At 55.8% G+C, this 9,535-nt stretch overlaps 1 non-coding gene across 1 annotated transcript; it reads right to left on the bottom strand.

Annotated features, from left to right (window-relative positions):
* Window positions 1-940: 940 nt before the first annotated feature.
* Window positions 941-1,012, bottom strand: TRNAA-UGC. The gene has a single exon. It is a non-coding gene; the product is annotated as a tRNA-Ala (tRNA).
* Between the last annotated feature and the right edge of the window lie 8,523 nt (window positions 1,013-9,535).

Raw genomic sequence — 9,535 nt, 5'->3', positions numbered from 1 at the left:
ACTCCTAACCAGGTTCTTGTCCATGGGATCACTGTAGGGGGGCTGGGTCCCTCGGTGTCTTTTCTCTCTCTAGGACAGGCCTGGGTGCAATAACTGGGGGCATCTGAGCACCCAGGACCTTCTGTGGGGCTGCCATTCCCCTTCCCCTTCTGTGGTCCCCTCTGTCACTGACTCCAGCCTTTTTTCTATCCATCGTCAGCACCATCCCAAGCCAGCAGCACTCGCCTCAAAAAGACAGAGTCCTGTGGCACCTTACAGACTAACAGACGTATTGGAGCATAAGCTTCCGTGGGTGAATGCCACTTCGTCAGATGAATGTAGTGGAAATTTGCAGGGGCAGGTATAAGTATGCAGGCAAGAACCAGTCTAGAGATAATGAGGTTAGTTCAATCAGGGAGGATGAGACCCTCTTCTAGCAGTTGAGGTGTGATCACCAAGGGAGGAGAAACTGCTTTTGTAGTTGGCTAGCCGGGCACAGAATTCCCACTCCATTCATCTGACGGAGTGGGGATTCACCCACGAAAGCTCATGCGCCAATACGTCTGTTAGTTTAGAAGGCGCCACAGGACTCTGTCGCCTTTTACAGATCCAGACTATCACGGCCACCCCTCTGATACTCAAAAAGACAGTGTCCCCTGCTGGGAGTAAATCACTGACCTCTCTCAACCCTGCCCCTCTGTTTCCTTGCCTCTCAGTCTGTGCAGATGGGACCTTTCCCTCCAGTGCTGGAGGATTCGCCCTTCTCATCTACCATTGTCCCAAGCAGCACAGCAGGTGGGAATCTTAAACGTACCGAGGTGACTTAGGAGCAGAACCCCCCCAGACCTTCCATGCAATTGTCACTTGCCCATCACTGAGCAGGACTGAAACTGGTGCAGGAGACTGGTGGGCCACATCCCCTCTGGGCATGAGCAAAGCAGCAGGGTGAAAAAAAGGATCATGGAGATGCTGGGGATTGAACCCAGGGCCTTATACATGCAAAGCATATGCTCAACCACTGAGCTATATCCCCTAGCGGGTTGTGTGTGCTATGGGTTACACTCAGAGCCCTCCTGTTTCCATAGCATCCAGTGACCTATAAGCTTCACGAGAAGCCCATTCCCTCTCTGAGGACCAATCCTGCTCTCCTGGAGGTGACTTGTTCATAGGGGTCACTTTTCAGCAGGGCCAGATTCTATGTGTGGGGGAGAGAGAGTGGTTGCCCTGGTCTCAGGGTGCAGAGATACACTCAGCCATCTCCCCTGCATTGGGTTGGCGGGGTGGCAATCCCCTGCTGCAAGGTCATGGTGGGGGATGCTGTGAGCAGCTCAACACCTCACCCTGGTGGCAGAAGTGGTGTGCGGAGCTCCAGGTGTTTCTAGGATCTGCTATTTCCACCTGCCTGTAAACTCTAGCTTTCCCAGCACATTCACTGCGGTGCAATTGGGTCACTGTTTCCATGGCTGAACAGCAAAGAATGGCTCCCAGTTTCCCTTCTATCGGCAGCAGGATTAGCCTGTGTCGGTGGTTAATGAGGTGGATCTAGTTGTAGATTGTTATTCATTCCCCACCTTGACAATTCACACAGTCCCTTTCCCAGGCAGATTCCCAGCACCTCAGTGATCCCGGTAGCAGGGTTGGGTCCTGAGATTTTCAGGGTTCTTTTCCTCCACCTGGAGTGATCTCAGCTTTTTCCCCATCCCAGACAATCCATGAAATAACAACAGGGGCATAAAGAAAGAGGGGAGGGAACATCTCACGGACAGGGCTGGATGTGCCCATAGCCCCCTGCTTGTCCATTGTTTCCATGGAATTTGCCCCCCTGCTTTGCACAAGGGACAGAGAAAGATCTTGCTGTTCCTGTGTCTGTGCAAAGAAAATTGTGCTTCTGTATGAAAGAGAGGCAGGAAATGGCCCCATGATGGGGCAATAGCCTCAGGATTAAGAGCAAAGGACAATGATGGGAAAGTTCACAATTGACTCAGTAGTTGCATACAAAGGTGCACGTTTGGCAGTTACACTGGGAAATTCTGGCTCCTTCTCAGGCTCAGGTTGGCCACCCCGGTCTAGATGTAGAAGTGACAACATTTAAACTTGAGAGAGGAGCCAATTTCCCCATCATTTCACACCTTTACACCCAAACACGATGACTTTCTGAATGAACCCTCCTCGTTCAGCCAGAAGATCTTGGGGTGGATGTAGGAGTCATTGGGTAAAATTCTCTGGACTCTGTTCTGAATCAGGTCAGAGCAGAGGTACCTAGTGATCTAGTCTGGCTGTAAAATCTATAGATCAACACCATTAATATGAAATTAATCCTCAGAAACGGCTGTTCCCCACCCAGACCCCAGCAAAGGGCTCTCCAAGGAAGGGGCTGTTGAGGAAGGAAAGAAGAAAGATGTCCTTCTCCCTCTGGAGGAACTGGGCTCTGTGCTTTGGACAGAAAGGAGGGGAAGGAAATGGCCACACGATGGCAGCAGAACCTAAGAAATGAAACACAATAGGCTTATGTCCACACTGCAATGTAACACCCAGGGCTGCCCCATACCAGCTCAGGCTCCCAGGGCTTGGGCTGTGGGGTGGTAAATTTGCAGTGTAGACATCTCGGCTCAGGCTCAGTACCGGGCTCTGAGACCCCACAAGGCTGGGAGGGAGTTTAGCAAGTAAAAAAGGTAGAACGGCAGTGGAGTATTACCCTGGTCTCAATGGCATTTCTCCATCAGTCTGTCTGCTTTGGGGCAGGGACAATAACATGTCCTGCTGCTTTTGTTATTTCAAAGGGCGGTTTAGGATTTTCATTCTCACACATGGTGCACGAAGCAGGACTCAACCCTCAGTGTAAACTAAATGAGCCGCCCATAGATTCTGGCAGCCACAATGAGGCATTTGGTGTGAGAGCTCAGACCTGCCCCTGTCCCAGAGGGTCGGGGTCATCTGTGAGAGGACTGGACCACTGACCTATCAGCTCCTAACTCCCAAACTTTCAGTAACTCTATCATCAGTGCCTGTGAGTGTAATTTAAACCATCAAAAGAGTCATAGTGGGCTAGACCATAGTCTGGACTTCGGGTCTGGAAAAGAGCTGGCACAATCCATAGACCAGGTTGTTATATAAAATGCACATGGATTTTAACCCTTCACATACAGTAATGGGAAAGTTCTTGGTTCAGGCTTGTAGCAATGATGGAATAAACTGCAGGTTCAAATCAAGTCTTTGGAGTACATCCCCCGCTGGGATGGGCCATTCAGTCCTTTGTCTAGAGCTTCAGTTTGTAGCAAAGTCCCTCCAGAGGTATGAAGCAGGATTGAAGACAAGATGGAGATGAGGTATCAGCCTTTTATAGTCTCTTGCCATGTGGTCTTTGCTTTCTTTGTCCCAAGGACACTCTATCCAGCAAGTGGAATAGAAAAACCTTAGCGTTCTCTCCATAGGCAGGTCCCTGCATACTTTGCTGAGTCACAAGGCGTATCTGCCTTCTCTCAGTGGGTCGATTGTGTAGCTGATGGTCCTTAATGGGCCATCAAGCAGGCTAGGCAGAACTGACACCAACTTGTCTGGGGTGTTCCCCGGAAGCAGATCACAAGTTTGAAATAATGACAGAACAGAGCCAATACTTATAACATCAACTACAAAAATGATACAAATCTAGAGATGGCATCATTATAATCAGCCAATCAGAACCTCTCCATAGACCCCTTACACGACAACCTTTCTATAATATTGGCTTCAAATATAGAACAGCGGTCGCAACGGTGATCTATACAGTTACAGATTATGTCAATAACGTCACAGGAGGTGACACGGCATCAGTGAGACTGATACTGGAATACTGCCTCCAGTTTTGGTGTCCTCAGTTGAAAAACATGTTGTGAAACTGGAGCTGGGGCAGCAAAGAGCCACCAAATGTCCTGAGGGCTGGAGAAAAATGTCTTCTAGTGAGCTATTGAAAGAGCTCAACCTGTTTAGCTTATCAAAAGAAGGTTGAAAGGTGACTTCATTGAAGTGTTGAAGTGCCTTCAGGGAGAGAAAATATTGGCTATTAAGGGGCTCTTTAATCTAGCAGAGAAAGGCATAACAAGACCCCGTGGCTGGAAGGTGAAAAGAGACAAATTCATATTTCAACTAAGGCAAAAATATTCAACAGCGAGGATGATTCACCACAGGAACAAGCTACCAAGGAAAGTGGTGGATTCTCCATCTCTTGATGTCATTTAATGAAGACTAGATGCCTTTCTGGAATGTGTTTGCCCCAAAAGTAGCTATTGTGTCCTACAGGAGGCCTGTGATATGCAGGGGGTCAAATTAGATGCTCTAATGGTCTCTTCTGGCCATAAAGTCGAGTAATTTCTGAAAAACTGAGTGTAGCATTGGGAGCAGCGTCTGATGTTTCCCTGTCTAGCCGGCTTGCTGCCTAGAACGAACGCTCCTTGAGTGGGGTGATCCACAGGGAGTAGCTCAAACCTGCAAAGTGCCTGGCCAGGGGCAGGACATTGGCACAGCAAGGGAGGGGTGTGGCAGTGACATCACAAAGGCCTTTTGCAGGACTTCAGACTATTGGTCAAAGGCGGTGGGGAGGTGGTGACCTCACAGAGAGATGCTGACATCAGCCAGGCAGGACAGGGGTGAGGGGCCAGGGAAACCTCAGAGACCCCTGTGGCTTTGCTCCAGCAAGTCTCCTTCTCCAGGTCTCTCTTTGAGGACCGAGAGAGTATTCGGGTTCATGGACGTGAGCACCAGGAGGAACCTCTTCCAAGTTTTCTCCTTCCCTTGTAGTGATTTTACTAGAAAACAGCCGTCCCTGTTTAGAAGGTAAGAGCCTCCTGGAAGTTTGAAACCTGTTCAGTCTGATCCATGTGGTGACAGTTGAATTCTAGGCATGGAAAACACGAGCTTAAGGAAGCAGAATTTTATTGTGCACCTGAGATTTTGTCCTCAGAATCACTGGAGACATTAGGGTTTGTCCTTTTGTTTCACCTTTCCTCCTCCCTCCCTCCCTCCTTTCTCTTTGTCTCTTGCTTCTTTTGTCCTTTCTCCTGTTCCCCTCCCAACACCAGGGGGTGGATGGGTGGGTGGGTGTGGCGGGGGGAGTGCTCTGCAGCTCCCACTGTGGGAGATCCATCCAAAAATGTGGGGCTGAAATAGTGCTCAGGCAGTCAGGGCCAGATTAACCTTTTGTGGGCCTCAGCACCAAACATATTTGTAGGCCCCTATATAGTCACTGTGGGCTCTGAGTGTGGGCCTGGTGGGGCAGTGCCATTGGTGCCTTAGCATACCCGCTACTGAACCTCAGAGACATTTTTCATTTTGATCACACACCTCTCCGTGACTATATGCATTGCCCTACACAGCTCCCTCAGCCCCCAGGTTTTCTTATTTAGCTGTACACCCATGTGGGTTTACCAGTGTCCACAGTGAGCAGAACTTTCATAGTGATCAAGGAAACTCCCCACAAATTTATCTCCTTCCTCATTCAGACCTTCTCTAGCCATGTCTCCAGTACCCCCCACGTCACCAGTCACCGCATGTGATCCTAGTCTCAGCTCAGAGTTCTAAAGCCAGCAGACACCTGATCAGGACTGACAGATCCCTCCCTCAGCAGCCATCCTGCCATGTGAGCCAGCCACCTGCAAACACCATCTCCCCAAAGTCAGGACTTAGCCCTTGGGAATCTGAAGCCACCAGCCTCTCTCCCTCTGCTCCCATCTACATGCTAGTCTGCTACCTGGTCACCACCACCTCTCCCCACGCTTGTTTCCTTTCCACTTTGGACATGCTCCCACCCAGCTGGAAGCTCCCTCTGCCAGCCTGACCTGCTCCCTCTTTCCCTGCTCCCCCTGACAATCCTGTCCTACTGGTGACCTCTGTTCCTTGAGGTGAACTCCAGTGTCTTTAGCTGCTCTAGCTTAATGGCCCCCAGTAGTCACAGAGCCACTTGTAGCTTCTCTGGCTACAGCCATGGGGCCAGTTCCCAGAGGCCAGCCTTAGCCAGCTGCAGCTACTAGCCGCAGGAGGGGCGGCAATGCCAGGGCTGAGCCTGCTTGAACCTTGCAATGGCTGCACTAGGGACTCTAAATCCTCAGCCCTGGCCCTAGGCAGCTGCAGACTCTGGAGTTAGGCACTTCCCTCCTCTAGGCCATGGCTTTAAATACCTGCGATTCCCATCACCTGCAGCAGAGGCCACCAATTCTCATGCCCCACTCAGCCAACACCTAGTCGTGCAGAAAGTGCAGCCTGAGTGATTGTGGAGGCTGGGGTGCCAGGAGGTTCCCGTCCCTGAGCAGCAGCCCTGCAACAAGCGCAGAGTTGGGACATTAGCTGTTACTGACAAGGCTTGTCTGTGTTCTTTTTTTTATCTCATTGTTAGGTGTCAGGAGTATGAACTGTTCAACAGGTTCAATGAGTTGGTTAATAAGATGTTTATGAAGTAAATCACTGGCTTTAAAATCAGATCCAATCTGGAGCATATGAACTATTGACCCCTGGACTCCATCTCTGAGAGGGGACTTGTTTACCATCAGGGGACAGGCTCAAACCAGTCCAAACCGGTTTTTCCCGCCAAAACCAGCCCTCAGCGTTCCATCTCCTCAGCACTTTTCCCACCACAGAAGTGATATAAGGACGTGCTCAGCGCCTGCGCGGGGCCGCCCCCCCCCAGCGACGGCCCCTCCACGGTCGGGTCTTCCCAGTGCTCCCGAGCCGGAGAGTAACGAACCCCCTCGGTCCCGCCGTGAGACTGAGGAACAGGAGGCCTGTCACCCCCATTCCTGCCGTTCTGCATCCCTGGTGTCCAGCCTCCCACGGAGCCCTCGGGGAGTGAGAGACCCCGGGGGGGGCACTGGGGCTGGGCAGGAAAGTGACTCTGCCCCAGGGAACCTGGGAGAAGCCTCAGAGCTGCCTCAGCCCCAGTGGGATTTGGGGGGCAGAGACTGGGGCCTGGTGGGGATCCTGTGGTGTGGGGAGATGGGGGTGTCAGGCAGGGAGGGGAGAAGCTGGAGTTGTAGGGAGGGGAAGGTCGGTGGGACACGGGGCGGGGGTTGAACTGTCTCTGGGCAGCCAGGAAATTCCTGGGAGTGGCGGGCGGGAAGGGGAGGGGGTTAATTGGATCCTGTCCCTGTTTGTGCCCCTTGCGTCTTGCCCCCGATACAAATTCTCTCTAGTTCTGCCCCTTTTCTCGCTCAGTGTCTCACACGGGCTATAAAATCTGGGGCGATTTCCCCCCATCCCCTCCAATGATCAGCTCTCCCGTCCCCCCCGATTTCCCCCGTTCTCCCCATGAGTCTCAAACGTCAGGTTAAAATCTTCTCGAGTGAGGGGCATTTTCCCACCCCGTTGATCTGCAGCGATTTGTCCTTGTGTAGGTGGGAAATTGTTGCCTGAGTCATTCCCAGCACATGGCTGCCCCTGGAGTGGGGTGGGATGGCTCAGTGGTTGGAGCACTGGCCTGCTAAACCCAGGGCTGGGAGCTGACTCCTTGCGGGGGCCATTTGGGGATTTAGTTGGGATTGGCCCTGCTTTGAGCAGGGGGTTGGGCTAGACACCTCCTGAGGTCCCTTCCAGCCCTGATATTCTAGGAGGTGCCGGGTCTCTGCCAGGGCAGGGCAGGGGGCAGGGGGAGCTGGAGCCGGGTCGCTTGGATGGGCTCTGGCTGGGAAGGTGCAATTCCTCCTCCCGGCCGCCGGGGGGCGCTGCGCTGCAGGAGCCACGTGAGCTGCCTCCTGGCCCTGCTGCTGCTGCTGCTGCTCTTTGGAGCTCTGGCCCTGGGGCTCCTGCTGCTGCCTGGTGGGTGCCCGGCTGCCTCCTGCTGCTCCCAGCCCCGTGTGAGTGTCTGCGCCTCCCCGCCCAGAGCCCCTGCCTGCACCCCGCCGCAGCCAGCCCCTGAAACCCTCCCCAGCCCCTGTCTGCACCCCTGCCCTGCCCCCATTGCACCCCTGCCCTGCCCCAGCCCCAGCCCCTGTCTGCACCCCTGCCCTGCCCCCATTCCACCCCTGCCCTGCCCCCCAGCCCCTGTCTGCACCCCTGCCCTGCCACCCCATTGCACCCCTGCCCTGCCCCAGCCCCTGTCTGCACCCCCGCTGCAGCCAGCCCTGTCACCTCCCCAGCCCCTGTCTGCACCCCTGCCCTGCCACCCATTGCACCCCTGCCCTGCCCCCAGCCCCTGTCTGCACCCCTGCCCTGCCCCAGCCCCTGTCTGCACTCCTGCCCTGCCACCCCCATTGCACCCCTGCCCCCAGCCCCTGTTTGCACCCCTGCCCTGCCCCATTGCACCCCACCCACAGCCCCTGTCTGCACCCCTGCCCTGCCCCCATTGCACCCCCTGCCCTGCCACCAGCCCCTGTTTGCACCCCTGCCCTGCCACCCCATTGCACCCCTGCCCTGCCCCAGCCCCTGTCTGCACCCCTGCCCTGCCACCCCCATTGCACCCCTGCCCTGCCCCCAGCCCCTGTCTGCACCCCTGCCACCCCCATTGCACCCCTGCCCTGCCCCCAGCCCCTGTCTGCAACCCCTGCCCTGCCACCCCCATTGCACCCCTGCCCTGCCCCAGCCCCTGTCTGCAACCCCTGCCCTGCCACCCCCATTGCAACCCCTGCCCTGCCCCCAGCCCCTGTCTGCAACCCCTGCCCTGCCACCCCATTGCACCCCTGCCCTGCCACCCCCATTGCACCCCCTGCCCTGCCCCCAGCCCCTGTCTGCACCCCTGCCCTGCCCCCATTGCACCCCTACCCCCATTGCACCCCTGCCCTGCCCCCAGCCCCTGTCTGCACCCCTGCCCCAGCCCCTGTCTGCACCCCTGCCCTGCCACCCCCATTGCACCCCTGCCCTGCCCCCAGCCCCTGTCTGCACCCCTGCCCTGCCACCCCCATTGCACCCCTGCCCTGCCCCCAGCCCCTGTCTGCACCCCTGCCACCCCCATTGCACCCCTGCCCTGCCCCCAGCCCCTGTCTGCAACCCCTGCCCTGCCACCCCATTGCACCCCTGCCCTGCCCCAGCCCCTGTCTGCACCCCTGCCCTGCCACCCCCATTGCAACCCCTGCCCTGCCCCCAGCCCCTGTCTGCAACCCCTGCCACCCCCCATTGCACCCCCTGCCCTGCCCCCAGCCCCTGTCTGCAACCCCTGCCCTGCCACCCCCCATTGCACCCCCTGCCCTGCCCCCAGCCCCTGTCTGCAACCCCTGCCCTGCCAACCCCCATTGCACCCCCTGCCTACAGCCCCCCCGGGGAGTGAGAGACCCCGGGGGGGGCACTGGGGCTGGGCCGGAAAGTGACTCTGCCCCAGGGAACCTGGGAGAAGCCTCAGAGCTGCCTCAGCCCCAGTGGGATTTGGGGTGCAGAGACTGGGGCCTGGTTGGGGGATCCCCTGTGGTGTGGGGGGAGATGGGGGGTGTCAGGCAGGGAGGGGAGAAGCTGGAGTTGCGGGGGGCGGGGGTTGAACTGTCTCTGTGCAGCCAGGAAATTCCCAGGGGGGAGGGGGGTTAATTGGATCCTGTCCCTGTTTGTGCCACTTGCCTCTCGCCCCTGATACAAATTCTCTCTAGTTCTGCCCCTTTTCTCTCTCAGT

This window comes from Mauremys reevesii, linkage group 14 (assembly GCF_016161935.1).
Source record: "Mauremys reevesii isolate NIE-2019 linkage group 14, ASM1616193v1, whole genome shotgun sequence".
NCBI classification, from domain to species: Eukaryota; Metazoa; Chordata; order Testudines; family Geoemydidae; genus Mauremys; species Mauremys reevesii.
Note: the sequence above shows the minus strand (reverse complement) of the source record. Positions and strands in the feature narration are given on the sequence as shown.